Source organism: Tasmannia lanceolata, unplaced genomic scaffold (genome assembly GCF_043159265.1).
Source record: "Tasmannia lanceolata isolate RefF3 unplaced genomic scaffold, GAP_Taslan_0.1 ptg000037l, whole genome shotgun sequence".
In the NCBI taxonomy this organism is placed as follows: Eukaryota; Viridiplantae; Streptophyta; class Magnoliopsida; order Canellales; family Winteraceae; genus Tasmannia; species Tasmannia lanceolata.
Window position 1 is genome coordinate 32,822,308 of NW_027518714.1, and position 17,650 is coordinate 32,839,957.

The window sequence follows — 17,650 nt, forward strand, 5'->3', positions numbered from 1 at the left end:
CGGACTGGATCTCCGGACTCAACTTCCAGCCGGACTCCGGACTGGATCTCCGGACTCAAGACTTCCAGCCGGACTCCGGACTGGATCTCTGGACTCAACTTCCAGCCCGACTCCGGACTGGATCTCCGAACTCAACTTCCAGCCGGACTCCGGACTGGATCTCCGGACTCGACTTCCAGCCGGACTCCGGACTGGATCTCCGGACTCAACTTCCAGCCGGACTCCGGACTGGATCTCCGAACTCAACTTCCAGCCGGACTCCGGACTGGATCTCCGGACTCAACTTCCAGCCGGACTCCGGACTGGATCTCCGAACTCAACTTCCAGCCGGACTCCGGACTGGATCTCCGGACTCAACTTCCAGTCGGACTCCGGACTGGATCTCTGAACTTAATTTTCTGACTCACTCCCAGACAATGCCTACCCATTAAGAGAATCAATTAATCACACTTTCCCAAGTCTCTTAATGACTTGGAAAACTGGGGGGCAACTGATGGGGTGTGAAAACACCAGCCTCTCACAGGCCGCCACCTGTCCCAGAGTAGGTGAGCTGCAGCCTCTCACAGGCCGCCACTTGTCCTAGAGTAGGTGAGCTGCAGCCTCTCACAGGCCGCCACCTGTCCCAGAGTAGGTGAGTTGCAGCCTCTCACAGGCTGCCACCTGTTCTGGACACCTGTCCAGGACACCTCACCAGATTTTCCCTATAAATAGAGGATCAAAGCTCAAACCAATGGGTAATGAAAAATCCCTTCTCTCCCTAAAAACTCTTAGACATCTCCCCTTCACTCCTGCTCATACTGACTTGAGTGTCGAAGGGCCTGTCCGGAGTAAAACCCGGCCTGGTCTTCTGACCTCGCTTGCCTTGTGCAGGACTCAACCCTCATAGCAGGACTCGTTCTCGACCACCTCACTTCCCGTTCACTCCGGTCCCCCAGGACTCGGCTCCCCTAGTCATCCAGCTCAGCTCTTACGTCACTGCTGTACCTGTTACCGATTTTAGGTCTAACAGGATGCAAGTGACATCTTCCTTGTACAGGATGCCGAGATCGTCACCCATCGCAGACATGGCGACCACTCATCGTCCATGTCCTTATCAACTGAACACTCGTCAGCCTGGCTGTGGAGAAGACAAGATTTTATGTTCTCGTCAAGCTCCCTATCAAGCGTATCATCCGATGGTCTCAATGTAGCCTCCACAGAGGGTGACACCAATCTGCCACTATTGCATTGAGATTCCGATCCCACAACCTCCTCCTCATGGTTAGAATCATTCACTTCCTCCAATCTCACCCCACGAGGTGGTCTTTCATCATTTCCCCTTGATCTTGTTGAAACACCCGCCGCGACCTCAATTTCCACCCCGACCCACTGATTGTGGGCAGAACCGCATGTTTTATCCAATTTCTTCCATTTTAGAGCTTGATATTCCGCCGCAACCTCATCCCTGTCCCTTGACTTCGTAGCTTCGGTAAGATAGCCCAAAGACGACCTATTTCTACTTCTTGTGTCCATATAGAAACCCCATTTTCGTTGATGACGGTGACGAGAGATGTGCGTAGTGTTGGCAATGGCACGTTTAGAGGCCACCCATGACGTTTCCACGTTACGCAAGCATGCATCAACATGCACACCACCAGTAGCCACAAACTTTTCCATTTGAGAACCCACCACGTCATTTGAAAAGTGTCGGAGAGGTCCAAATGAAACATCAAACGGTCTATTTGAACATCCCTCCATCGGCCCCCATTTGAAAGGTGCAGGATCATCCGGAGTTGTGGTCCATCCAATGCGTTCCACGATGAAGGGTTTGGTATAGGTACAAATCTCCCATCCATCTCGGATGCCAGCTGTAGAGGGATGTGACCGGGATGAGTAACGGAAGGCACGTGTTCTGTCATCGGTAATTCCGATCTGCCACAAGACAATATAATGGGGGCAGCTGTCCACCGCTCTTTCTCGTGGGCCATACCGGAAGACACCTTAGCACACCTCGGTGCTTCCACCCACTCACGCGACTTGATAGTGGAAACAGCTGGCCACCCCACCTTTACCGCGGCTGGAGCGGGGGCACATGATTTGGCCTCGATAGCTCTGCCTGACCTCGCGGCGATTTAAAATTTGAATTAACGGTCCCGGATTGTTTCTCTTCGATCTTGGCCATTGGATCTTTCCCTTTTCTTTTTTTCTCAGCCAACCAGAAATTGACCATTGAATCCCGACCATTCATCTTTGGCTGATCCTATGGTTCAAAGTATGTCTTCTTCCTTGAATCACCTTGTTTTTGCCGGTTCCCATTTTTGGCCCACCGATCAGTATCCCGATCCTCTTCCCCCGTCCACGGCCCTTGCAAAAGGATAAGTGTTCCAGTGAGGGTGTACCGGATTTGCTGCAATCTTAATATCATTCCCAAATTCCCCGGCAACTCCGATGGAGTAGAACCGGCCAGCAACCTTTAAACGCACCACTGATCGTAAAAAAGCCCATTGCGAGGTAAAGATCTGCGCCTTAGCATATTCTAAGCTTTGCGAGCAGTCACCTTCCATTTTCACCTGTACTACAGTTCCAAAGAAGCTACCAAGAGCTTCCACGGTTGTGTAACTCCAGGCATGCAAAGGATTCCAAAAAGCGAATCCATATAGCTTTAGCGCCGGTTTTATACACCGGGTGCCATGGACTTAAGGATAAAAGATATTCCCCAAACGCCGCTGCTCCTTTATGATATACCTTATCAGCCTGCTCTAATGAATGAAACCCAAATAGAATTTCGTTTTTACTAATAATGAAAGGTTCCGATAACTCCGAAAGATCCCAAAACCATCTTGCCCATCTCCAAACTTCACCACCAGCCCGGTTTTTTTTTTTTTTTCCGATTAGATTCCTTTTGACAAGTTCGGTTCGGGCCTCAGCCCGTTTACCAGATATTTCAAGCGTTATAGAATGTCCATCGTCGACCTCCTCCAATTCCCCATCTGCGAAAACAGAATCATAGGGGTTGACGAATGGGGTGTCAACCTTCCCCTGCCCTTTCTAGTGGAGGGCTCAGGATGGTTCTGTAATGGCATTTGTATGTCAGAGCATCTTCTGCATTTCTTGCGTCTTCTAAAATTGGGGTAAGAACATCCATTACAAATCCAGTCCCCCATCGCATAGGAGGAGGCCACATCCCCTTTTTAAAAAAGCGACAGGGGTGCAACTCTCATAAGAAATTCCTTCGCTTTCACCTTCTTGCCATGGTTTTAAATTTCGACCGAAATTTTGTTTAGATGCCATTGTTTAATTTTTTTTTTAAAGTGTTACAAAATTTCGGTCTGGAATTTCGAACCAAATTACCAAATTTCGGACCGAAATTTCAGTTTTCGGTGGGGTCCGAAACGGTTACCGAAACCGAAATTTTAAACCATGCTTCTTGCTCACATTGGAGGGCAACCGGAAAATGGGCATAAAGTAGACCGGAATGTTTGAGAGGGTTGCTTTACTAAGTGTAATTCTTCCTCCAAAGATAAGAAACTCTTTTTTCAAGAGGTGATCTTCCTCTCGACCTTTTCAAATACCGGATCCTATAAGTACGGAGCTAGGATGCCGAGGCCCAATGGTAGATCAGATATTTAAGTGGCAGCTTTTCTTGTATGCATCCTAGGATTGAGGCACCTGTAGTAAGACCCTCTCATTCCATATTAACTCTTTCTACCAAACTTTTTTCGGAAGTTATTTTTAGTCCCGATATTACTTCAAACCACCTAAAGATCATTTTGATGTTCGTCATTTCCTCCTTTGCATCTAGGTATATGATAATGTTGTCCACAAATTGTAGATGTGATATGGACTATGCATTTTTCTTTGGGATTTGTTAGCGTCCATCCCAAAAGGCATTTCGCTGATTGTCTGTTGCATGCGACAGCAGCCACACAGGCTCACTTTTCAGCAGATTTTGTCTTCATTCACGAGGTGGCTGCTGTCACATGCAACAGACCATCCGCGAAATGCCTTTCACGATGGACGCTAGCAAATCCCTTTTTCTTTACTTTTAATCCGTTCACCTTTTCCAACTCTGCCTTTCTTGATGAAAAGACTAAGAGCCTCAACCACACAAATAAATAAATAAGGTGATATTGGGTCCCATAGCCATAATCATGGCTTTAAATTTCCCCAAAACGGACGAAATGTTTCCATTTCCATCCCCACCGAAACAAAACCTACACGGATTCCTTCAACGTCATTATTTTTTCGAAATTTCAACCAAAATTTTCAAAATTCGACCAAAATTCCCAAAATCTGACTGAAATTCAGCCGAAATTCCTAAAATTTGACCGAAATAGTTGGAACGACAAAAATAAAGGAAAGATGTTATGATTTGCATTTCAGTTCATTAATGTAGAGAATGCTATTATGTCAGATCGGCTTGTGACCAATATTACCTCGCAACAACTCTATGTCGTATTGAAATACAGTTAGGGGACTTAGAGCGGAAACTAGTCATTGTACTTTCTTATACTTCATTATATTGTACTTCTTTATTGACTTTACTTTCCAGAAATGTGCAACAACGCATGTCACTAGTTGCTCAATGTGATTAAGCCATTATGGATGACTTTTTTCCTGATGGTTTCTATGTGTGTATTTGTGCTTATTCTAGGATTTCCCAAAGTTTCTCTTAAAATTTCACCATTTACATGTCTCCATATGTTTCCGTGATTTTACAAGATTTCCACCGAAACCGAAATGTTTCCGTTTCCATGTCGACCGAAACCGAAATTTAAAACCATAGCCATAATCCCCTAGAATTACCAAGAAAAAATTCAATCGATGTTCCGTTTACATGAATGAATCAAGAATTGTGCCAACGATAGGCTGGCCTTAACCCAACCTCACCAACGTGCTCCGAATATAATCATGTGCCTTTTCCATGTCTGTTTTGCAGATAATGTCAAGTGTTCTTCCTGTTTTGTAGAGTGCAACATTTCATTGGCAACCAAAATTCTATCTAGAATTTATCTTCTTTTCACAAAAGGTTCTTGGTAAGGAGAGATTATGATTCATATAACTTTCTTTAATCGATTGGCTAGGACCATCGAAATAATGTTAAACAAATTGTGGATGAGACTAATAGGCCTATATAGTGTGTTGAGAAAATCCATCAAACAATCTGATCCGATCGTGCACGAATAAACGAAAAGGCAAAGATAAACACAAGCTACAAGATAAACGTCGAGCTTTTACGTGGTTCAGCCAAGATGACTACATCCACATGCGAGAACACGATCTTCCACTATGAGAAAACAAAGTACAAGGATTACAATGGGATCAAACCCGCAACCCTTTCCTTGCTTCTCAACAAAGACCGTACCCAAGAGAACCCCAAGAAGTAAATTTTTCTTTTCCCATGCCTCCTCTTTGCAGCCGTCACACAAAGAGCCTCCCGCGCCAAGAAAAAACCATCTCATGCCTTTTTATACCCAAGGTTTTACTAGAACCTAAAAGCACTTATTTCTAATTTTGCTTCCCACCAAACCATGGGAAACAAGGCAACTTTCCCAACAATCTCTACCTTGGCTTGTTTCCCAGCTACCTGAAGATTCTCCGTTGATTTTGCCACCAGTCTATTGTGGCCGCAAACCACCATTGGCCTTCCGAAGCACTGGCTACACACCATCAAATCATCCGGGCTCTTAGTCCTCCCGATTCGATTAACATGACCAATGCACACGTGTAACCGTTAACCTGTTGACTCACCCAATCAACCCTAGAGATGGATAGAAACCGATGCTTCGGAAATTGGGTAGAAACCGATGTTACCGTCATCTCAGTTCAACCTCATTGTGGAAGCTCTAACTCGAACGACAATTTCTTGGACAATCTTTTCATCACTAATGATCGCTCTAACCATGATCCATCCACAAAACCAACGATCACTCCACCCGGCCACAATGATTACTCCAACATGAGCTCTGATACCACTTGTTGAGAAAAGCTGTCAGGCAAAACCGATCCAATTCTGCACAAATAAATGGAAAAGCAAAGATAAACGCAAGCCACAAGATAAACAGCAAGATTTTATGTGGTCCAGCCAAGACGCCTACATCCACGGGCGAGAACACGATCTTCCACAATGTGAAAACAAAATACAAGGATTACAATGGGATTAAACCCGAAACCCACAATCCCGCAACCCTTTCCTTGCTTCTCAACTAAGACCATACCCAAGAGAACCCGAGAAGAAAACCTCTTCTTTGTCCCATCCCCCTCCTTGCAGCTGTCACACAAAGAGCCTCCCACGCCAAGAAACCCATCTCTTGCCTTTTTATACCTTAGATTTTACTAAAACCTAAAAAGAACTTGTTTCTAATCTTGCTTCCCACCAAACCGTGGGAAACAAGGCGACTTTCCCAACATAGTCTTTAATTTTCCGATGCTCTTTTCTTTGGTATTAAGGTGATGAAATTTGAGTTCACACCTTTCCTTATCTTTCCTTTTTCATGGCATTCCTGAAACACTGCATATAATATCTTCCTAAAAAGTCTGGCAAGGGAAAGCCGTGCAGTCCATGAACTTATCTCTTTTCATGTCAAACACTACATTTTTTATTTATATCTTTTTCGAAGCTCTTTCCAACTTTCTTTCTTGAAGGCTCTTTCCAACCATGCAGCCTAACTTTCTTGGTATAGTAGGAAAGGGTAATCCTCCCACTTTTGGTCGCCATTGGTGTTCCTTTGAGTACAAACTTTTGAAATATTCAATTATATACTTTAAGATTTCCGTGTTCTCTTCTATCAGCCGCCCATTATGTTGGATAGAGTTAATGGAATTGATTCTTCTTAAATTAGTCATTCTATGAAAATAAATAGTATTTTTTTATCATTCTTTAAGCCTTGGCACCCTAGATTTCTGTCTCTAGCTAATTTCATCCCTTATGATTGTTTCAGTCGATGGAGATTGAAAAGTTAGAGTGGAAGAGGAAGAAAATATGTTAAGGGAGGGAGATAGAAATATAGGAAGAGAGTAGGGAGGAAGTTATTTGGGGGAAAGGAGTCATAGGGTTTGGGAAGCCCACGTACAACCCTTTTTTATTCTCGTTCGTGAGGGGAAAGCCCACCTGAATGCATGAGCCCCACTCACTTAAAAGGCACAATTACGTTTATAACTTAGTTATAAATATGAGATTTACATATTTAAACCCCCGGTGAAAATAAAAGACAAGTAAAGCCTTTCATAAGACTTATTTCTACCTGTACTAAAAAACATAACATTTGCAACACTTTCAATAATGATGTTAAAGTATAAAAGATAAATAACACCTTTCTCCAATAGCTTAAGCTTTTGGAGAAGTTGGTAAGTTAACATGGTATCAAAGCCAAAGGTCTCGAGTTCAAACCTCCCAGATAGCAAAACTCCACATGCGATGGTCGGCCCAAAGTGGGACCACATGTGCCACGTGTTTGCCAAGTGGGCCACACGTGCGCGGGAGTGTTAAAGTATAAAAGATAAATAACACCTTTCTCCAATAGCTTAAGCTTTTGGAGAAGTTGGTAAGTTAACAAATGATATCGTCATATTCTTTCAAAAGTAATCCTCTTTCCAAATGAAGGTTTTTGGAAAAGAAACCCACTTCCTCTTCTTTATCTATCTCCTCAATTTGTTGAAGGGTTTCTACTTTACGTGCCAATTCAGTGCCCAAAAGCTAATTCTTCCTCCCTTTTATCTGATTTTTCCTTACTTCAGTTTGCTAGTATCTATTTTAACAGCCTAGGGTCTTCAGGATGATATCCCTCTCGTTTAAGGATATGGTTATATTCTTCTCACTACTGATGCCTTATCAGGCTCTTCTTCTGGATCAAATATCGGGGTAGATATTTACTTCCATTCTATGATTTTTGAAGATGTGGATCTTCTAGATGTGTAAGCACTCAATATATTTTAGGAGTGGCATTGGTTGTACTGGTACACATCGAACACAAATGACAAACAACTCTAAACCTTAAGCATTATCAGAAATGCTCCTTACCCAAGCCATCGTCAACCATTTCTGAAATTTAGGAGAGAATAATGCCCCTCATAACAGAGGATGGTAGAACTCTCGGATGTTATTAAATTAGTAGCTATCACGGGAATAAGAAATAAAACTATGTAAACCCATAACAATTTGTTTCTTAGATTACTAAGTGAATTAGAAGAAAGAATATAGAGCTTTTCCTGTGGACTAACCTCTGAATCCAGTGCTTCAAGCACAATCTCCGGGATTCGGTCCGGACAGAACTCATCTGGGACAAAACTGTTAAGGATCCGCTTGATCAAGAGCGCATCAAATGTGGTACATACCTTCAAAAAGTATAAATTTGATTTCAATAAATAAATAACAGTGAAGAAAATTTAAAGCCAGGCAAGGTGAGTTTCATAAACCACGCAGAAGAAGGGTCTGAGTTATTGGGTAAACCTCTTTCTTGATGGATCTATCCAAAAGCATGTCCTTTGGGAGCATCAAGAGATCACTCAATGCATTAAGGAGATAAAAAGGTTTAAAGGATGTCAAAGCCTCCTTTCTATTGTCATCATGCCCATTCTCATCTACAAGGGAGTCATCCTCATCGATTCCGAATAGGTTGGTTAGCCATCTAGACCAGTTCCCAATCTGGCATCGACCAAAAAATTAAAATAAATAATCCTTCAGTCAAGCACGGGAGTATTTTTGGATATAAAAAAAAAAAAAAAAAAACAGAGCACTTCTTGTTTTTGGTTCAGATTATGTTGCAAATCACTTACAGTTAATCAGTTATCACCAATCATTCTAAAGGAGGACTCTTTTATTTTTAAAAGCTAGCCAAAAATCTTATCTATTTATTTCTAATTACACGTCAATGTCGATTGACTCGATTCATTCAAAGTTCAGCTCATTTCATTTACACAACCGAAACAGTTGCAAAGGTCAGACATCACTAAAATGGAATTGAAGGAAAGAGAAATATATACCGCGACAAATAAGGTTAATGGCACAAGATAGAATCATATTTATAGAAGACTGAAAACCATTAACAGTAGTAAAAAATAATGTACGTACAGCATTTTTTAGTTGTGCACCAGCACCAAAGCTTGATTTCCCAGCTGGAATAGGGAGAACCTTGGAATCGCTAATTGGATCAGATACAAGGTCTGTTGGAATCTCTGATTCACGTAGAATAGCATTAAACATAGCCACATCTAATCTAGCTACACATTGTTCCATCACCTGGTAACAGAAAACAACAGCCTTTAGACTATACATACACATCTTTGCACCCTTGACATGCTTATTTATCATTTAAAATAGTCCAAATAAAGCTACATTTACCAAGATATGTTATCCATATGACATTGATCGATTGCGTAGTCACAGAAAAATCAAGGTAAGAAATAGCAGGGAACCTTTTGCTCCCGTGTAAGAAACATAAAAGTACCATTACATATACTACGCATTTGGGTATTCTGACAAGTTAACATTCTCCTTCGGTATGTAATACACATCTCTGACTATGCAGGAATTTGGTGAAAAAGCAAAAAAAAAAAATGTGTGGAAAGTGTCACCCACTTGCATAACCTTTCCATCCTCCTGGTAATTACTATGTGTACTAGTGTACTACACATCTAGTTACTCTCATAAACGTGTAATCTCTAGTGGATGGGTAATGCATATTTATGCTTGTATTCTTGCCAAAAAAAACTATTTAGATGCATGAAATTTTTTATTGGAGAATACTTTCCATGGAAAATTAATTCTCCAGCATCTGGTTAACTCCTTTTCCATGGAATTTTTTCCCAAATTAAAATTTTGCCCCGTTTCCAAGGAAATTGCAAACCTACTAGACCCTAGAATTTTTTTTTTCCCCTCGATCCAAACGGCCCCAACTTTTAGTGAACATGGTGATGAGTTCATGAAACCCACCTGCATATACTTTCCATCCTAACCTACTAGACCCTAGAATTTTTTCCATAATAGTTTTTCCCCTCTATCCAAACGGTCCCAACTTAGTGAAAATTGTGATTAGTACACGAAACCCACTTGCATATACTTTCCATCTTTCTGGCAAACTTTGTCACAAAACTAGGAAGTGGGCTCCAGTAAAACCCAAACCCAGTGTTAATAAGGTTTCCATGGACCCTGTGAAACAACCAGTTACTCCAAAAGCTTAAGCTGTTGGAGAAGGCGTCATTTAATCTTTTATACTTTAACACTCACCCTCACGTGTGGCCCTTCTTTTTTAGGGTTGGCCTACACGTGCCACATGTGGCCCCCTCTTTTTGGGTTTAGCCATTGCATGTGGATTTTGCTATCAAGGAGGTTTGAACCCAGGCATTTGCTCTGATACCATGTGAAACTACCAGTCACTCCAAAAGCTTAAGCTGTTGGAGAAGGCGTCATGTAACCTTTTATACTTTAACACTCACCCTCACGTGTGGCCCCTCTTTTTTAGGGTTGGCCTACACGTGCCAAATGTGGCCCCCTCTTTTTGGGTTTAGCCATTGCATGTGGATTTTGCTATCAAGGAGGTTTGAACCCAGGCATTTGCTCTGATACCATGTGAAACTACCAGTCACTCCAAAAGCTTAAGCTGTTGGAGAAGGCGTCATTTAATCTTTTATACTTTAACAGACACATGCAGATCATATTAAGAAATTCGGAAGTGCAACATTGCCAATAAGTTCAACATCTACTCTTACCAATCTAGCGAGAGCAGGTAAGCAACCACAGTCATGCCCTGCACCATGAACAGGGCAAATCCTTTCACAGGCATCCCTAAAAGCCTTCTTCCAATGGTTTATAGAAAAATTTCCCCGCGGTTGATCCCCCAAACTATCTTTCCTTCCATAACTTTTTTTAGAGTTCAAAGCCATCTTTTTTTCACTTCCCTCTCCTGTAGCTGACTGCATATGCGGAATCAAAGTCTGGAGATGATAGAACAAAGAATCATGATCAGCTGTCTATCAAGGAGTACTTCAAAAGATAGGATAATTATATTATGGAAATGATATCAGCACAACCATAATTTGATATTTTCACAAACCATCTTCTCTTTTAGTATTTAAAGAGCTGTCAAAAAGGTTATTACATACTTTTGTAAAAGACTCTACTAGAGCTCTTTATGCTAAACGGCCCCAACTTTTAGCGAAAATTGTGATGAGTACACGAAACCCACTTGCATATACTTTCCACCAGAGAAGCAGGATTCGTACCTGGAGTTGGGGATTCGTGAATCTCCGAATCGCGAATCCGAACCGTGATTCGATTCGAATCCCCGATTCTGGGGAACCCCGATTCCCAATTTATGAAAACCCGGATTCCCACTTTATAGGAACCCCGATTCCCACTTTATAGGAACCCCGATTCCCAGGTGATCCCTGCGAATCCCCAACGAATCCCAACTCCCCACGACTCTCAGCGATTCCCCGACGATTCCCCGACGAATCCCCGTCGACTCTCTGGCAAACCCACGATTCCCGCTTCCCACCATCCCAGGAGCCTTCGATTCCCGCTTTCGAAAATCCCGAATCGAATCCTGCTTTCGATTCCCGCCTTGGCAACCTTGCTTTCCATCCAAACCTACTAGACCCTAGAATTTTTATCATAATTTTTTCCATAATTTTTTTCCAAAGAGCTCTCCAGTATCTCATTGTAAAAGACTCTAGTGGAGATATTTATCCCCGTTTGTAATCCTATTTCATACTTCAAATTCTGGGTGTGTGCAAATATCAGCTGGGTGTGTGCAAATATCAAAAAATGCCCAACTTGCTTACCCAAAAAAAAGGGTTATTACATTTCCAAAAAACTTTCAGAGCCAATTAAAGAAGAAAAACAGCTGGGTGTGTGCAAATATCAAAAAATGCCTTTGCTGATAACATTTCCCTTATATTATATTCATTGGGAGATTCATGCAAACAACAATAATCTAAAAAGCCATGAAAGGAAGGACAATTAGAATTTGACCTGCCACCACACAGACTCAATGATACGAGAGAAGATCCAGGCTTCAATCTTTTCTAATGCAGTTATAAATGTGTGTGGGTCTTCCCAATCATTGAAAATTTGGGAAAGAGCAAACTTTGTTTCTTTCTTATTGAGAGGAGACTCCTTCCATTTCAACGGAGAAACTTTTCTCTTGGTCGTCTTTCCAGCACCATTTGTTACAACAAGAGGTCCAGACGAAATGGGAAGTTGTGAATCTCCAACAGCTTGAGTGATGATTGTCCTCAACACAACTGAATTGGACAACCAGAAGGTCAACCTGTATTGAAAATACACCGGCATTGGTCAAATCTCCAAGGAAACAGACGAGTTTTTAGACAAAGTGTACATAACTTTTAGAAACAAAGACGATTAATCAATAGTCCCATATCATTCAAAAGAAAAATCATCTCCCTAATATATAGTTAAAAAAATCTTTTAACGGAATTGTGGGAAGACTTTAACGCTTTTTTACTTCAAATCACATTACAAGTGGGGCGCATTATCCTACGGTGGGGGTGAAAAAATAATCTCCCTTAATATATAGTTACAACTTACACACTATGTCACAAATATCGTACTCGGTAATCTCTCGGCAAGGGAAAATCTCGGGATATATCAATTTTTTATTTTTTATTTTTGTCAGGTTTATATCGGGAAAAAAAAACAATAAAAATAAAATTATTTAAAAGTGTATAAACATATAAAATTTAAAAAGAAAAATAAAATAAAAGTAAAGTAAAAATATTGGGATGATACCATGAATATCGTGATATTTTATGATAAAAATGAAAATATCTCTATATTTTAAAATCTTGGGATTATTTTGGGATTTCTCGTTTTATTAAAATGTCGCAATAAAAACGTGATATTTTCAAAATATCGGAGATATTTGTGACATAGGCTATGCAACATGGGAGGGACATAAAGTCATTAAACTAAAGAGCTTTAGCATAATGCAACTTCATACACATGGAATCTTAAACAAGCATCATTGCCTAACATTTTATGACACGTCAAGAAAAGTTAAGGGATAGACAGTGAGTAAGACTTTACATATACCTTGGGACATCATTGTCACATGCTTTTGCAACCAATACAAGTCCTGATGCAACACTTCTAGCCACACTTGCATTCCTTCCTTGAGGCCATTTTTTAGAAGCATGAATATATAGCCTTGAAAGGCGTCGAGCTGGAGTATGGACCTTTTGTGGGGAGCTCCCATGCCCAGCAATTATAGAATAAAGGCCAATCTCAACTGCAGCAGCTTCTCTCAATTCCCCCTCAAGCATCTCTATTCTATCCTCCAATTGCCTTACTTTCCTCTCAGCGTACCTGGCCCGTGTCTCCCTCGAAACATGCTTAATTTTATCAGTAGCCACACTCCTATTTCCCCAGCCATTGTTTCGCGTATCTGCTACAAAATTCCTCACATTTTTATTTGCATCTTCTAAAATATCAATTTTCTTTACTTCTTCCATAATCTGATCATCAGTTACTGATGTGGTGCTCCCCCCTGACTCCAGTGATGACCTAACAGAAAATTTTGTGTGATTTTGTTGGTCGCTGGTTAAAGCAATATTACATTTTGCACCAAGATCACTCCTGCTTGATGCGATTGGATCACTGACAGACACCGTAAGCTTTCTGTGAACATCATGTGAAATTATATGCTGGTGATTGACTGGTGTATGGTGAGGACGGTGATTAATCAAGTGTCCATTTCCTAATGAATGAACTTTTACTTCCTGTCCATTTTCCACATGCTTGTTTTCATTTTTGTCCTCCGTAACCATTTGAGGTATACCACTAGTATTCACAGACTCCCCTAACCCATTCTGTCTCCAAGGTTTCCCAGCCTCATTTTCATTGGCTTCTGAATTGCCAGTGCTTAACTGGGTTCGCTTATCATTTAATTGAAGATCCGAATCTGAGTCTTCAACTCTGCCTCCAATGCCGTTGGTGTTATTTTCATCTTTTATGTGGTTCACTGCATTTTCTTTCATTCTGCTTCTGCCCTCCACAATTTTTTCATGAGTCCCCTGAACCAAATCATCCCTTCCAAAGCCTCTAGTGATGTTGTTAGATTTTATTTCTTCCTTTGTAGACCCATAATCTATAGATAAGGAAAATGATTGAATGTGGCCCGGTTTATTTGGGTTCACTGTTAAGATCCTTTCAGGAAAGTTGGATGCAGAAGCATCGCTATTTGCCGGGCTCCCTGACTCAGTGATGTCTATTGATGATGCTCGGGATGAACTCCGATTCTGATGTGAAATGGCTCGGTTTGAGGCATATACTGCTATTACTGGCTCCACAGCTGATTTCATAGGCACTGTTTCCGAAGGTGAGACAGGTACCCCATTACCCCTTCCTTTCTTCTCCACTGCTACTGATGGATTCTGAAATTGAATGGAAACTCATGATCAACAGTCTAACCCACTTGAATATAGATGATACCCAACATGAATTAATTTATGCCATGCCAAAAATTAGGATGGCAAATGACAGTAAAGTGCTCGAAATTGTCCATAGTTGGACTCTATAAAAGAATTGTTAGAGGTTTTGATGCCTTTAATATAAACCCGAGTCTATATCATTCCAGAGTGCATATGAAATGGCACACACAATGAAACCACTGAATTTAAGAGAGAATTTGCATCCTAGGGCGTGAAAAATTATAACAGGTAGATACGTTCAAAATCCATTTAGACCAATAGGCCTGATGATAAGCTAATAAAGAAATTCATCAAGCAGGTCTAATTTGGAGTCCGCAACATAAGAACATTCAAAGTTACCAAAACATAAACAACATTAGAAAGGAAAGGTAATATATAAGATATTAAAGAAACAAATATGAATATTCACCTCTTTTTGCAGCTTCCTATTGCCCATAGAATCATTTTGAGAAGGCAAATCTTCACTAGTTTCAAAAGAGGACGAGGAGATAGTCAAGGATGAATGTGATGAACCATCATCATCGATAAAAGAGGCAATCTCAACTTCCTCAGTATACTCTTTGTCCATCAAAGCAGAAACTAATTCCCTACCCTCATTGACCACTGGTGTTTCTTTCGATCGACTCTCCCTTGACAAAGAGCTAGTACTGTCCTTATCAAAGGGTTGGATCTTAACAAATAAAACTGGTTGAGTTGTATTTGTAAAGCTTCTCTTGCAATTTATTGGAACACTAACGCTGACAGTTTCTTTGGCGATACCATACTCCGCCAAGTCTATCACGGCATTTCCCAAATGTTGACCTTTCACTTTCTTATCCCTACGAGGCTCGTACAAGTTCAACTCCAAACAGTTCTTCCTAAATGTATTGGTGACGCTTCCTTTCACAGATACCTCCCTAGACAAAGTAACTGTAAGCCTGATGGAGTCATTGAATTCAATTTTTCCATCAACTGCAGAACCATTCGAGGGAACAACAATGTTCGTACAACCAGAATTCCGGTCACCATTTTTCCATTGCAACACGACGGACCGGAGAGATCTCAGAGACTGAGATGGAGGCCATGGCTTAATCTCCTGTATGAGAATGACATAGTCGACCTGAAGAGAAGTACCTTTCCTGTTTTTTGTTCTCAGCCCAAGAACCATGGCTGGAAAATGATAATTCCAGGTGGGACTTCGCCAATTGGTCTAAATGCGATCAATTATGCGGCATCTAAGATGACAAAAGAAAAATTGCAAGAAAAAGGAGAATCTTTTTATTAGAAATCGTCAATGCTCAGAAGAATAGTAAAATGCATGAAGGCAAGGTTGATGAAGTTTAAAACACATACTCCATACACTTAAGAGCAAAAACAACAAGAAATCATAATTAAAAAATTGGCACACTTATGGGTGACCTCCTGGGAAGTCCTCGTGTTGTACTCGTCTCTTTTGACAATTCAGAAAAAAAAACATATATTGGCACACTTCCATCCCCCCAAAATAAAAGCAGTAATCAGAAGAATAATTAAAGAAAAACACCAGGAGGGTTAGTTTCACTGAGTTTCAGCTCATTTAAGACAAAAAAAAATAATAACTGTAAAATTAAGTACAATCACCACATTCACATTTTCCACCAAACAAAAAACCAAAAAATAAAACAGCAAGAATGAACAAAAAAATTTCAGCATCATTCACTTCATCAGCTACAATCACCACATTCACATTTTCCACCAAACATAAAACCAAAAAAATAAAAAAGCAGGAACGAACAAAAAATTTTCAGCATCATTCATTTCATGAGCTAGAGCAAAAATACCAGAAAGTCTAAAATCGAAAATCTATAACCATATTTGTTATCCAAAAATAATAAAAAAGGGAAAAGTTAGAAAAAGGAGCAAAATATAAAATAAGAAACTACAAAAAAAAGAAAATCAAAATCACAAATGCGCCACCGCTTATTCCAGCTCATTTAAGACCAAAACAACCAAAAAAGCCTAAAGTACAAAACAACAATAAATTTGCCCTTAAAAGAATGAGAACAATCAGCAATAGTGAGCTTAAACACACTTCGTAGAAAGGAATTCTAGAACTCTAGAAAACACCAATTTGCCGAGAAACAGCTTATTTGATTGCGCGGCATAGACTCGGAGAGTAGTGGAATAAGTAGTCAATAGGGAGGAGACGAGCATTGGATTTGCCTGGAATTATCTCGAAGAAAAGTAGTACAGCAGTGTTTGCTTGCACAGCATAGACTCAGAGAGTCGGGGAATAAGTAGGGAGTGTCATTACCAACATAGAGAGAAGAGAGAAAGCGCGAAATGCACCATTCCTAAGAAATTTTAAGTAAAATTCTACCTTTTCTAGTTTTTGGCTTGGATGGGACAAGAATGTCACCTCAATGGACATGCAATAATTATCCAAGAGACATCCCAGGGAGTCTCCTGGGAATTAGTTCAATGCTATGTTGGCAACCAAATGGGGAATTTTTCTGATGTGGCACCCAAATGGCTAGCAAAATCCATAAGTACAAAACAACAATAAAATTTTCCTTGAAGAACGAAAACGATCAGCAATATCGAGCTTAAACACCTGCTCGTCTTATTCCACCGTATTCATTCGTAGAAAGGAATAATAGAACTCTAGGAAACACCCAATCACCGAGAAACAGAAAGGGTCCATTTGGATAAACATAGGATGCTCATAGAGTAATGGGATAAGTAGTCAACAACTCAATTCAACTCAACTCAACAAAGCCTTTGTCTCAAACTAGTTGGGGTCGGCTAATCCTTTAGAAAAAATTCATGAAGGAGGTAAAAGGAATCTACCCAGCTCTAACCTGGTTCTAGTTGGGTTCTTTTACGTGGATCAATAAGTAAAGTATTGTCCAGGTGAATCCCTAGGAAAGTAAGTTTTTATGTTATTTGGATGCTTACAAATGGCTTGCAAATAAGTAGTCAACATGATTTTAAATTTCGACCGAAACCGAAACTACCTGAAACCGAAATTTTGGCCAGAGTGCCAAATTTTGGTAATTTTGGCCGAAATTTTGAAATTTTTTCCAAAATTTCGGCACAAGTTTGAAATTTGTTTTTGTATCGAATTTCGGTTGAAATTTCGGTTTCGGCTATGTCCGAAACCCAAACTGAAATTTTAAACCTTGATAACCAACAGGGAGGAGGCAAGCAAAGTATTGTCCAGGTGAATCCCTAGGAGAGTAAGTTTTTATGTTATTTGGATGCT

General features: G+C 40.6%; 1 pseudogene; it reads right to left on the reverse strand.

Moving 5' to 3' along the window:
• LOC143861399 (uncharacterized) overlaps nucleotides 1-15,574 on the reverse strand; it is a 29,371-nt pseudogene extending 13,797 nt beyond the window's left edge.
• Nucleotides 15,575-17,650: the final 2,076 nt, after the last annotated feature.